General features: G+C 41.4%; 1 protein-coding gene and 1 pseudogene across 6 annotated transcripts in view; both read right to left on the bottom strand.

The window, feature by feature from the left end:
- APBB2 (amyloid beta precursor protein binding family B member 2) overlaps positions 1 to 14537 on the bottom strand; it is a 328286-nt gene that overhangs the window by 130951 nt on the left and 182798 nt on the right. The gene's annotated exons all lie outside the window — the stretch shown is intronic.
- Positions 3499 to 4495, bottom strand: LOC150020200 (non-histone chromosomal protein HMG-14 pseudogene; annotated as a pseudogene).

Here is a 14537-nt window from a genome sequence, read left to right as displayed (position 1 = left end):
TCAGAGGCTGCCCATCCCTGTCTCATCCTTCCGAAGAATGCACTCTCACTAGAAACTGATCCTCTGATTCAAAGGAGACGGGATGGGAAGTGGATGGAGGTCCATTATCTCTCCTAGCCACCCAGATGATCTAAATGTTGGACATCTTGCATGACTCTGTAAGGTAATGCAGAAATTCTGTAAGAACCAGTAATTACTTGTCAATAAAACCCACAAGTGGGTGAGAACTTGACTAAAGGTTTATACCCAGAATCAATTTCCTCATTTCTCCCCTTGCATTGGATTTTTTATTAACATAGCCACATCTCCCACTATTCCGTGTGTGTGCCACAGGCATTTAAATGCACTGCACATGGGTGTTTGTTTGAAGACTGAAGATAGCCTCCTGCATCTGCCTTACTTCAGCAATGGTCTTGTCAATGGGACCAGGGTGCCCCAATATCCTGGGCGAGATGCAACAGGGGCAGTGCCTACCTCTAGGGAGCATCTGGAAATGAATGGGGGTATCTGGGATTCTCACAATGACTAGGGGGCACCTCAGGTGAGTGAGGGCCAGGGATGCAAAATGTCCTGCAATGAGCAGGGATGTCTACCGAGTGTCACGAACGGCCTGGTTTTTCCTGGGACTTAACTGGTTTTAGCAGTGATGGGAAGCCTCCCAATCACAGGCAAACCATCACCTTAAGCCCAGCACAAATGAAGGACTGTCCCTGTCAAACTCTGGAGACCTTCCTCTTTCACAGACAGTAAATATACATTTGCCCCATGTCTCCAAGAATTCTCTATAGGTCCATAACTCACCAGTCCCTTCTGACTCTGCTGATTATTTATAGTTTATATCTCAGAGGGAAAGTAATTTTCCTTATACATACTTGTAACCTTAGGAGTTCTTAGCACACTCAAGCCAGCATTTGTGAAAATAATTCCTACATCAAGGCTATGAAATGTCTTCCTATTGCTTGGCATATCTCTAGAAACTGACAAGCTCCAGCAAAACCGAAGACCAGGGGGTGGGGCTGTTAGCACAATTCTTCCTATGAGACTCAAACTCTAGAAGGTAGAAGAAGTTTTAATTCAAAAATTCAAACTGCATATTGAGAAACAGATCAGTGGATTTTTGAACCTGCCTTCTCTTATTTTTGGTTTCCTTCATTAATGTTTTTACAAGTACTTTCTTTAATTATCAAGTTGGGAAGACATCTTATACTCCTGACAAGTATAAAAATTAAATTCTCTACTTACTCATTCAAATAAAGGATGCAGTAATTGGAGTGAGGATCTCTGAGAATCACATCCTACATCTTTATGCAGAAATGGTAGAAACTTGCTGTGGGAAAATAGTGAAGTCAGCTGCTTTTCATTCTCGTTAAATTTCCCCATCCTGAGGCTATTACACAACATAACTGCTCATGGATTCTGCAATATTTTTCCTAGAAATGTTTTTCTTATATGGTCATCAAAGGAGACCTGGTGTCTTTTTAATAATGGTACTTTGGAGGCATGAAGGAGTTAACACTCCTAATTTAATACCAGAAAATGTCTTAAGAGCTGGGAAAGAAAGTGTCTTACACCCGCCCCTTTTGACACTTTTTGGTTCTTAGATTAATCTGACAGGAGGTGGCAGATATTTTCCTTTAACACTAAAATTACTAAAGGTATTCCCCCAAATTGTTGATCTGCATTCAAACCATTGACTTAGATGTAAAAACGGTATAGTGCAAAAGAAATCATTTCGCATTCACATTAAAGCTTAACTGCAGTGCATATCCGTATGAACCAATCACTTTTAAGAGAACAGTGACTGAAGAAAACAAAAAGATATTTGGTTTCAATCTCTAAAGCTGAACAAGAGTGCTCTCAACAAAAACAAAACTCCCATAAGTTAAAAAAAGACTCATAAAATAAATAAATTATAGACTATTTTGTGTTAGCATGCTTGCTTTGTAAAGGATTCATTTAAATAATCCTTTGAAATGGCAAAATCCCCTATTACAGTTCATTTGTCCAATTTCATATATTTTAAGCCACTCACTAATTTTCAGAAATTTTTAAATGGTAAAATGAAAGGGTCTAGAATAAGCCACTGTGGCACAGAAATAACTTTGCACTGAAAGCATTTGAGTTTCTGAAATCACTTATCTGCCTAAAAGCAGAGACTCTCAAAGGAACTCAATTGTCATAAATCCCCTCTGGGAACCAACTCCAATCTCTTTTGGGAGAGGAGAAATCCACACTCAAACAGACTGTCACCAAACTATCTTATCGCCATTTATTCTCCTGAAACCCCATTTATCTATCCTTCCCCCAAATCATTTGTTTTTCTATAAATGCACTTTCTCCCTCCCTCCTAAAAGTCTTTTGTTCTCCCCAAAGCACACTTTGCCCATCCCCACCGCCTATTAAGGTGGTATAGAAGCTCCAAATCCTAACAGCCTTCTTGAGCCACATTTCTTTGTGAACTCTAGAGGGGGCATTAAATACGTAATTCAGCCTGGTTTTTGTTTCCTCTTGCTAATATGTTTTAATATCAATTTAATTTGCAGCCCCCAACTACTGAACATAAAGAGGATAGAGGAAAAGTTTTCCCTCTCTGGCAAATATAAAGCCCGCCCTTCCTCCCTCCCTCTCTCTCTTCCTTCCTTCCTTTCACTCATTCACTGAACAGCTGCCAGGATCAAGGTGTGAGGCTAGGTGCTGGGGTCTGGCAGTGAACATGATAGCCCCCCTCATTGCCCTCATAAAGCTTGCAGTCCATGGGGTAAGAGTGGCATCCAGTAAGTAATTTAAAGTTACACTGAAATCCTACTGTTATGAGAAAAGTAGAGTCCAATGGGAGTTTTCACCCTTCTTAACATAGTTGGCACTCACTAGTCTGTAAGTTCTATGAGGGTAAGGACAGTCTGTTTTACTTAGCGCTATCCCCAGGGCTGTCTAGTTTCTGGCACTACAGCAGGTACTTAATAAAAACCTATTGAATGAACACAACCACCTGGCACCTTGGACTCCAACATAAACAATTCTAGTCTAGATTCACACTCACAATATATGTTGAGAACCAGTGGGATGTACAATACTGCCTTAGACATTGGGTTCTTTCCTTCTTATAGTGAACAGATATATTTGAATGGCATGTACCCCTTACTCCAAGTGAGTGGTATTCTCCAGCTCCCCTTCTAAGCCTACTCTCCACCCTTTCCACCCTTGGCAGGTTGGGCCAATGAGAGGCTCAGCAGCAAGAGGAGGGCGGCAGAAGAAGGAGGCTAGCATATGAATGAACTCCCCAGCTCTCTCTCTCTCTCAAGAGCACAGGTTGGCTGAGGCTATAATCAGGCCCCGCTCCTACACTCACAGCTGTGAATATAGCTCTTCATGGGTCCCATGAACCTTCCCTTCACTTGGCTCTTCAGGCCTGAGGGTGCCAACGGAAGCCTGCCACCAAGCCCAGAATGCTTCCCCATCCCTTGGAGGTTCTTTTTTTTTTTTTTTTTTTTTTCCGATTAATTCACAATTTAATATACCACATAATCGAATTTTCAATCGTTCACAGCACATGAACAAAGTTACTAGGAAAACTGGACTACCACAACAAAGATGTTACAGAGTGCACAAAATTCTGACAGGGAGAGCCAAGATCCAGGAGTGGTTTTCTTTAGAAAACAATTCTACCAAAAACATGAGAATTTAAAATGTTCAAGACATAGTAAATGCACAACTGACTCCAAACTGCCATTTAGTATGCCTTGTATTATAGGATATAAAAACTACCCCTCATCTATGGAATGTTAAGCTGACACCCAAGACAATCAAAGCCTCCCATATTCAATATCCCACTATTTTCTGGTTGTACCAAAAAATAAACAACCAGCAAATGATTTCACCTCTTAAAAAAAAGCATTTACACTTAAAAAAATGGGATGAGGTGGAATTCCCTCCTTCTTAAAAATGTTTCTAGAGCTACTAAAAAACTTGCATTTACAAAATAGTTGATAAAAATATTCCTCTGGATTGTACAAGAAGGGAAACAGGGACCACTGATAAGACATGATATATGATATTAATCAGACTTGGCTTCTTTTTCTCCTGCTTCATCCGAGGCTGGACTCTCCTCATTTTTAGTTTCTCCGTTTTCCGCAGGTAGATCTTCTTTAGGTTCCTGGTTAGCCACTTCAGTCTGTTTTCCCTTTGCTCCCCTTTTCCCTTTTGTTTGCACTTTTTTGTCTGCAGATTTATCCTTGTCCGCCGCCTTCTTCGGCTTGGCTTCCACCTTCGCAGGAGCAGGTTTCGCTGACAACCTCGCCGACCTCCTCTTGGGCTCCTCCTTCGCCGCTCCCTCGCCGGAGCTGACCTTCCTCTTGGGCATCGTGGCGGCGGGATGGGCGCGTGCCTGGTGCCTCAGGGCCGCGGCGCGCCGAGAACCTTTGCCAACCTGGACCGCCTGCCGGCTCCCGCTTCTCCCGCCGCCCAAACTGCTCGGACCCGCGATGGGGGCGGTGGGAGAACCCTCCCTTGGAGGTTCTTAATCTTGCCCAAACCTCTGTAAACAGTGCTTTCTTTAAACCCCCCTCAGTCCCCCTGCTGGAGTGATATCCCTTTCCTTCCAGAACTCAGATTCATACAGAAATGTACCATAGTTGTATCCCATTCCTCGGGCTGCCATAACAAAGTACCACAGACTGAATGGCTTATGACAACAGAAGTGTTCTCTTACAGTTCTGGAGGCTAGACATCCAGAATCAAGCCTTGGTAGGGCCATGCTCCCTCCAAGCCTCTAGGGGAGGGTCTCTCCTAGTCTTTCCCAGCCTCTAGTAGCCCCAGGCACTCCTTGGTTTGTAGCAGCATCATCCAAGTCTCTGCCTCCACCTTCACACGGCGTTCTCCCTGTGTGTCTGTGCCCGAATTTCCCCCTTCTTATAAGGACACCAGTCATATTGGATTAGAGCCCACCTTACTCCAATATGACCTCATCTTAACTTGCTCACATGTGCAATGGCTTTATTCTTAAATAAGGTCCCACTCACAGGTACCAGGGGTTAGGACCTCAATATATCTTTGAGGAGGACATAATTCAACCCATTAACAATAGTTAATGAATGTAGAGATATCTTCTACATCCAGAGAACTCTTTACCAATCTGCCCCCACAGGATCTCGCCAAGGCCAAGCACACATAGTAATAAATGTGTGCTTACACAGTCCCTCGGCCCTTGGCTGGTTTGGCTCAGTGGATTGAGCGTCGGCCTGCGAGCTAAGTGTCGCTGGTTCGATCTTCCAGTCAGGGCACATCAGAGAAGGAAAACTCTGACTCCAAAAAACCTCCGCTGCCTTGCGGCATACCTCTTCAGGGGAAAGGCTAAGGGAGTAAACCCCGACAGAAAATCCGGAGCCAGAGTCCCTAAGGCGGTTTGACGTTGTAGTCAACACCGGCAACTCCTGCGGCGCACCTGAAGCCAAGCTGTATTGACTCCGTCTTTCCCTTGGACCCTTCAGCTGCGAAGAGAGGGGGGGTCTGCTGCATGGGCAACAGCAGACCCTCCATATCACCCTGCCCAGGCTCTGTAGCTTCAGCTTCACTGGAGAGGACACTCCAGCGTCATCGCAAGATGTCGATTCAACACGGGAGGAGACAGATACCGTGTCACTCCCGAGTCGGACTGCACAGCCATTCTCGGCAGTGCAGATAGACTCTTAAGAAGCTACACCATCGTCTCTCGAGACGGACAGCTGCCGACGACGACACAGTCCCTCAAAATTGGTAAATGAATGGCAGACAGCATTATTAAAAAGAGGTTTGTGGTTTTACTATAGTTAAGAATAGCACGTCAACAGAGACACAATAAAAGAACAGAAGCTGCTGAACCATTTCTTCTCTGTTACAGAACTATAAGCAGGGATGCTGAATTTACACTTTGCCTGTACATCTAGTTTTACACACATCTGATATCTCCATGAAGATTTGTCGAGAGCACTAACCCTCTCTAATCTAACACAATCAGAAGACATCTATTGAACAGCCCACTGCTTTGGGCTGGACTAAGAGAAGTTCTGATGATACAGATATGAATGAGATATGGGCACTGCCTTCACGGAACTCCCATTCTCGTGGGGCCAAAACCTAAAGCAGAGGGCCTGTGCTCATTGCTCATGTCTCTGCTTTATTAAAGTGCCCAAGCATGATTTTACCTCTTTTTGGTGATTCAAGGCCATTACTCCACATACCAACTTTTACAATGAGACACTTCAACTCCTTACATACATCATTGCTAACTGAATATTTTTTGAACACTTAAAATGTGGTCTGGGTCCCTTGCCCTCCCACGCTGTCCAAATGCTAAGTTAATATTGGAAAGCTTGACTCACTCAGTTCCTTTTCTCCAGATCCTTCTTTCCATTTCCCATCTCCCTTTTCACCCACTAAATCTAATTTCTTATCTACAATGCAGTCGTGTTAGAATTGTGTCTAAATTAAAGTAAAAGTCTTGGAGAGAGGGCCTGGAGTTTCTTCAGTAACTGAAGTGAAAACGTTTTGGTACAGGGAAAATGAGGCATCTATTTTTGGCCTTTCCAAAAGGCTTTTGCCCTTGTTTCAGCTTCTTATCACTGATCTAATTCTGCTCCTACTCCCTACACCAGGGTGGTTCTCTGTGTCGAGCAGTGATCACAACTAATTTTGTCTAATTATATGTTTAATTACTATCTGACTCCTGCAACAGAATTTCAGCTCTTTGAGGCTATAAATGGAGCAAATGGATATAACGGTGGAATCTTTAGCATCTTGTCCAATACCTGGGTACATGCTACATGTTGTTAATAAATATCTTCATCTTCTAATATTTATGACTCCTCACTATGCCAGGCACTGTACATTATATCCCATATAATCATAATCTATGGTTGGCCTAGAAAGGAGGCTGGGATGTCTTCAGGCCCTCCCTAGAGTGCACGTAAACAGCTTTCACATAAGTAAGGGATTTGAATTCAGCAAGGAAGAAAAAAAAACTACTTTCCTCCAGATAAATCTTATTCTTCACAAAACAGAGAAACCCATTTGCTACTTATTTTTTAACCCAAAACTTGGATTTACTCTAATTCTAGGGAATCTCAGGAATCCTTCCTTCTCATTTAATCCAAACCAGTAAATTTAAGTTATGCAAAGACTTTTTAGAAATGAATTTTTATACCTCCTTTTACCCAAAATTATTAAGAAAACTATCATTAGTAGCAAGGTTTATATACACTCATAGGAGACAAATAATGTTTAAGGCTATTTTTCTTTCAAAGAAAAGTTATTTCTTTCTTCTATAAAATTCAGTGCTACACAGCTAAAACTATATAGAAAATATACTACAATTAAACATTAATTCCAAATTATTTTTTAGATCTGGGAAAAAACAACAATGTTAAATACAAATGCAAAGATCCCAGTTTCATAGTAACAAGTCAGGGACAAACCCAGAATGGTGTTTACTTTAATTTTATGTAAAATGTATAATAATGTACTGTAACTAAATAGTAAAATCAGTGAGACTCACTCAGTATGAGAATCAGCCAAGATGCAAGTTCTTTTGGGGTTAGGGGGGGAGTATGTGGGGGGGGGGGCTGGCCAAGGAGGACTGAGCTAACCTTGTATTATTTTCATAAACTTTATTTTTTGAATTTTCATCCCTTTACCCACCTACTTCTTGGCAACCATCAGCTTGTTCTCTATATCTACGGGTCTGTTGTTTTGCTTTATTTAATCATTTGTTTTGTTTTTTTAGATTCCACATATGAGTGAAATCATCTGGTATTTGTCTTTCTCTGACTCATTTCATTTTGATTCCATGTTGTCGATTTCATTCTTTCTTGTTGTTGAATAATATTCCATTTACACCTGTCAGAATATAGAGGTAGCCAGGATGCAAACCTGGTCAGACAACAACAGGATGTGTTAGTCAACCTGGTCAGAACAACAATAACAAGATGCAAGCAAACTACTTAATATGCTAACAGGGCAAACTCACATTTGCTGGAATGCGTGGTTGGCAAGTTTAAAAACCACGCCTGCAGAAGTCGGGACAGGAGACTCTTCTGGACCCATGAGAAGGACCGGGAGTCTCCATTCTCCCATTCCCCTGCTCCTGCGGTCCTCGAGTCAGTCAGGGAGTTGCCTCTCCCCTCCACCCCATTCCCACTTTGTTCCCTCAATAAACCCATTGCCTGCTTCCTTAGTGGTCTCTGGGTGGTTTCTTAGAGCAAGGCTGTTCTGTAAACACCTTTGTTCATCTATCGAGGGACATCTGGGTTGCTTCCCTACCTTGGCTATTACTAGTAATGCTGCAATAAATATAGGGGTGCATTATTTTTTTGAATTAGCATTTCTGTTTTCTTCCAGTAAATACCCAGAACAGAATTGCTAGATTGTATGGCAGCTCTATTTTTAATTAAGGGAATTCCATACTGTTTCCCATAGAGGCTGCACTAATTTACAATCCCACCAACAATATACGAGGGTTCCCTTTTTTCCACATCCTTGCCAATACTTGTTATGTGTTAATTTATTGATGATTTGATTTCCATTTGCCTGATAATTAGTGATGTTAAGCATCTTTTCATATGTTTGTTGGGCGTCTGTATTTCCTCTTTGGAGAAATGACTATTCAGGTCCTCTGCCCACTTTTTAATCGGATGTTTGGTTTTGCTGGTGTTAAGTTATGTGAGTTTCTTATATATTTTGGATATTAACCCTTATCAGATGTTTTTGTGAATAGCTTTTCCCATTCAGTAGGTCGTCTTTTTATTTTGTTGGTGGTTTCCTTCACTATGCAAAAAAGTTTTAGTTTGATGTAGTTCCATTTGTGTTTTTTTTCTTTTGTTGGCCTTTGTCCAAAGAGACATCCAAAAATCAATTGCTAAGAGCAATGTCACGGAGTTTATTGTCTGTGTTTTCTTCTAGGGGTTTTACCATTTCAGGTCTTACATTGAAGTCTTTAATGTATTTTAAGTTTATTTTTGTATGTGGTGTAGAAAGTGGTCTAATTCTTTTTTAACAGGTATGTGTCCAGTTTTCCAAATACCGCCTATTGAAGAGACTGTCTCTCCCGGACTGTATGCTCCAGCCTCCTTTGTTGTAGATTAACCGACCAGAGAAGCGAGGATTCATCTCTGGGCCCCCTATTCTATTCCTTTGATCTACATAACTGTTTTTATGCAAGATGCTAATTCCTAATCTGTCACCAGGTGGCAGACATTTTGCTTTAACAGTAAAATTTGGTAAGGTAGTCTTCTTAATCCTTTGGTTCAGAGACAAGAAACCTTTGGGACTCATATCAGTTACTATAGGAATTCCCAATTTCTAAAAAGTAGAAAAAGAAGTATCCACAGATTAAAGAGTGTTTCATAAAAACACACCTCAGCTGTGATCACAGAGTCTTCAACCACTAACATATTCTGTTAGGCAGCCGGTCATAGACAGACACCATCCTGAGGGTCAGGAGTTTCCAGTCTCAGGGTGGAGGTGAACATTACTCAGCTATTCATTCAAATAATTAACAAACAGAAATGGGTATTAGTGCTACAAAGAAGCAGCATAATACCCTGTTGGCTTTCTTTGCATATCTCATTGAAGAAACATGGGGCCAGACACTTCACATATGGAAATATCCTAAATATCTCAAAACGCAAAGCTCCTTGCAAGATGCGGATGGGCAGTGGCTTTCAACATGGGAGCACGAGAGCATCTTTTATTGTATTCTTAGTAAATACCGATTGAAAAAAGACCTAAATGATAATCAAGTGAGCAAGTGAGATTTTAAAGAAATATGTGTTTTTTTCATCTATAAAGATCTAAATACTTTTGAAAAAATCACACACATATAAAACACAGGGTACGTACACAGATACGCAGACTTTGATGTATCTCCTTGTTCCCAGAGGTCTGAGGCCCAGAAACGAGGAATTGCTACAGTAAGTGACAGATACAAAGATGGTCGCCAGAAAGATTGGAGACACTGTCCCTGACCTTAAAGAACCTTTGTTCTAATGGAGATTTAACAAACGGACAAATGAGTTTCATATAAGGTAAAGTGTAAAACACAAACCCCAGGCTCCAGAGCCCAGGAGGGTGTGATGTGGTGATGTCAGGAATGGCAGAAGTAGTGAAATGGGTGAGCAGTTTTCAGGTGACTGTAAAAGATGTCCTCTTTTGTACCTGTAACCAAGCGCTGAGATATAAGAAGACGAAAGAGAAGGCCTATGGCCAGATTGTTTTTTCCACCTTGGGAATTTAGTCCACACACATGTCCAAGTTGGCAAATAGCCTATCACTTAGCTCTGAGGCTGGGCTCAGTCACACATTATTTTAGTCATGAATGCAGGCTAAGGACTTTCTATGCTTACTTGACACATCCGTAGTCTCTGTACTCAGCCAATACCTAGATTCTTATTCGGTAACAGTCACTGTTCAACCTAAGAGTGAGTCTGTCCACCTGGGAGGTCATTTAGCAATGGGTCATCTGCAGAGGAAGCTTGAATACAAATTGGATAAGATACTACTCCAGAAAAAAAAAATGTAAAAATATTTAATCATATTTACATTCAAACCGATTGACGGCTGGGGGGATGGTATAAGGGGACTAAATGTCAATGGAAACAATACAAAAAAGAATTAAATTTAAAAAATAAATAAATAAATAAAATCTTTTAAAAAAGGAAAAAAATACCTACCAAGTATCACTGAATATGGGGCAGGGGGGGGCATGGAAAATTACTTAATGGATGTCAAATTGTCAACCACACAAAAAAGGGGATTTTTGTGAGGCAGTTGGATCATAAGAGCATTCTCTAGTTCCTATCTCCACCATCAGCTCTATAATTCCTTGACTGTGTGAGATATCATAAAAATTATGAAGATTATACAAATACAAATAAACAACCAAAAGCTCATTTTATCCAAGATTTTGATTTATTTAGTAACTGATTGGTAAACACATTAGAAGAAAAATGTTCCCATTCACAAGACAATTATAGGAAACAAAGAAACTGTTCATTAGCATCAGTGAGCTCCAGACTAATTACAGTACTTGGAGCTCATCTTTAAAAATAACCTAAGAGACACATAGAAAAGGAAATGATTGAAAGGGCCAGCAGACTTCCACTCTTCCTCCACTCCACAACCTTGAGAAGTCGCCTGCACTGAGACTGTCCCCCATTTGCACAAGGGATGAGCTCTGAGGATTTCTAGCACTCTGGGATTGCAAATTCCGTTATGTTATTCAGCTTAACAACAGTTCTCAAAAAAAGTAGCAGATTAGAATTGATAATTAATTTGAGATCCCTAGAAATTAACATTTTTATAGAGTTTCTAACCAACTGTCAAGATTTAGTGCCCAACAGACAATAAACAATCCTTGGACATGGAGTAGGCCTTACTCCTTTATTTTTTTAAATTACTGTTTATATTCAATATTATTTTGTAGTACTTTCAGGTGCACAGCATAATGGTTAGACAATCATACACTTTACAAAGTGTTCCCCTGATATTTCCAGTACCCACCTGGCACCATACACTGTTATTACAATATTACTGACTATATTTCCTATGCTGTACATTATATCCCCATGACTATTTTGTAACTACCAATATGTACTTCTCAATCTCTTCACCTTTTTCTCCCAGTCCCCCAAGCTCCCTCCCCTCTGGCCTTATATAAGATGGCCCCAAGATTCCTGCCTCCTGATATCCATGCTCTGCATGATTCCCTCCCTGTGCGTAGGGGAAGAGACCTAGGAATATGATGGGCAATCATGCCTGTGATGATGTTACATTGTAAGGCGAAGGGATTCTGCAGATTTCAAGTGCCTCATCAGTTGATTCCAGGTTAACTCAAAAGGGACAGTATCCTGGACCAGCCTCACCTAATCAGGTGAACACTTAAAGGGTACAAGTAGCAGCTGGTGCTCACATAGAAGTAAGCCACCATGTGCAAAAGGAGGGGACCACATGGCAAGGACCTTCACGAGGGCAGCTTCTACAGCTAAGAGTGGTTCTGGCCAAAGCTAGCAAGAAAAGGGGAACATCGATCATACAACTGCATGAAAATGAACTCTGCCACCAGCCAATGACTTGGAAGGTGTCACTGCTTCAGATGAAACTCCAGCCTCAGCTGACTCTTTGACTTCAACCTTTAAGAGTCTCAGCAGAGGACCCAGCTAACCTATACCCAGCATCCAGACCAACAGAAGCTATAGATGTTATCCTGCTACATTTGTGGTAATTTGCTACTCAGCAGTGGAAAGCTAATACAGGACACTTAAGTTTTTGGAGCAAAAATCAGGGCAGTTTCCCCATTTCTCCAACAGCTGGGCGTTCCCTGGTCTTCTTCAGTCCACAATTTCCTGGAAAGCACTCTCTGCCCCCTTGTAATTTTTTTTTCCTTCTTCATGCATTTTGGATCCATTTGCTCTCCTACAGCCCTGCCTGAGAGAGCAGGAGCCATTCCACTGTGGCGGTAAGGAAAAGGAATGTCCATGTATGACCCACGAGGAGACATGGCTGAGCCAACCAGTGTCTAATAAAGGCACAACCATTCAGCTCAAAGACCTGTAACACCAGACAGGGAACAGTTTGGAACAGTATCAAAAACAGTAGAAATTATAGACCTAATGTTGGAGAGATCCTTCTCCATTTTGTGCAATCTAGCAGACTGTGTTTATGACCTCATAGCTTTAAATCTGCACATAGACGTGAAATAAAATGTAAATTGTGTGCCTTCGGGGGGCAAGGACTAAAAAAAGCAGTAAAGAGTGTCCAAAATTTACTATTTCTCAAACTCAGGCTTTTTCTCAACTCTACTGCAGTTCCCAGTCTCACTGGTTTCTATGACGATGAGAGAATCCAGATCAGGGTCTGGAAGTGGGACAGGAGGATCCCATGTGGGGTTAACTTAGGGATGCTTCCTAACCGGAGATTCCTGAACCCATCTAAGACCCCGGTCTCTATGGGGTGGGCGCAGGAACGTACATTTTAACATGCTAAGTCATTTGTACACTACATTTGCAAACCAATATTATAACTTGGTCAATCCCATCCTTTTCTAGATGAGCAACATGAGGCTAAGCAGCTTGTTTATGGATATATGGTTAGCAAGAAAGAGAGCTAGAATTGGAATCTAGAAGGTAAAAGCAACTGATAGAGATCAGGAAGCTGGAAATGAATCAGTGCCTGTGTTTTCCTCACTATATTCCCCTCCATTAGTATAGATAATTAAGCAGTGAAGATAAAATGACTGTAGTGACAGAAATATGTAAACACATTAGGAAAAAAATTCCATTCCACCAAGGTCTGTGATTAGTTAGCATTTTATGGTTCATGCAAAATTTGACAATACACTAAATTATCACAGAAATGGCTTGTGAGGAAGCTTCTTCATTAAATGTCCCCTCCCAACCAACTACCAGCTCCAAACCATGAGTGTCTATTCTGGCAGCACATGTGGTCTTGGCTCCCTGGGGACGATGAGGCTATCATGGTGACGTGTATAGGCTGTCCCTCTGCAAGCCAGTGGCCACCCAAAAATTCTCCCCCTGCACTAGTCACATTCCTGTTTGGGATTATGCCTGAAAATACCTCCCAATTTCACTCAATTTCCAACAACACCTATCGTTATGGACTGAATTGTATCCCTTCAAAATTCATAAATTGAAGTCCTAACCCCACTACAATAAAACGTGGCTATATTTGTAGATAGGGCCTTTAAAGAGTTAATTACAGTTAAATGAGAGTGTTAGGGTGAGTCCTGTTACAATAGGACTGGTGTCCTCATAAGAAGAGGAAGGACACCAGGGATGTGTGTGCACAGGGGAGATCGTGTGAAGATGAAGCAAGAGGGCAGCTACCTGCAAGTCAAGGAGAAGGGAGTCAGAGGAAACCAACCCTGCTCCCACCTTGGTCTTGAACTTCCAGCCTCCAGAACTACAGATAATAAATTTCTGTTATTTAAGCCAGCAAGTCTGCCATATTTTGTTAAGGCAGCCCCAACAAACTAACACACACACATCTAGTACCAACTCTCACTAAAGATAAGATCCCTTTAACAATAACCAGAGTCAACAAATTACATCTGAGATTGCATTCCGGCCACCCTCCTCTGCAGGTAATCAATCTGTTTTCTGATTACAGCAACTTTTTTTTTCAAGATGAGGGAATATTTAGTCAATGAATTTTTAAAAATCTGTATTTCCCCTGCAAGTGTTCAAATGTGGGTATTTCTGCGGTCATGAAGTAACAAAGAGTCCATAAATATAATGCATATTGATCACTTCTGCTCATCACTTAAAAATAAATCTTCATTTTTAATAATTAAACCTATATACATACAGGAGAGCCAATTCAATAAAGAAAAGAGCAACACCACTCTCCCCTCCCCTAGAATGAACTACAATAACCCATGTGAACAAACAGAAGCTCTGGAGCAAAACCTTCTCACCTGTACCTGTACTCCCACCAGGACACAGACCATCAGGAGGTGTCTCCTCCTCTTCCCCAGAGATGAAATATCAAAC

The sequence above is a fragment of the Furipterus horrens genome, unplaced genomic scaffold (assembly GCF_987537825.1).
Source record: "Furipterus horrens unplaced genomic scaffold, mFurHor1.1.pri manual_scaffold_2, whole genome shotgun sequence".
Lineage (NCBI taxonomy): Eukaryota > Metazoa > Chordata > Mammalia > Chiroptera > Furipteridae > Furipterus > Furipterus horrens.
This window is presented reverse-complemented; position numbering and strand designations above follow the sequence as displayed.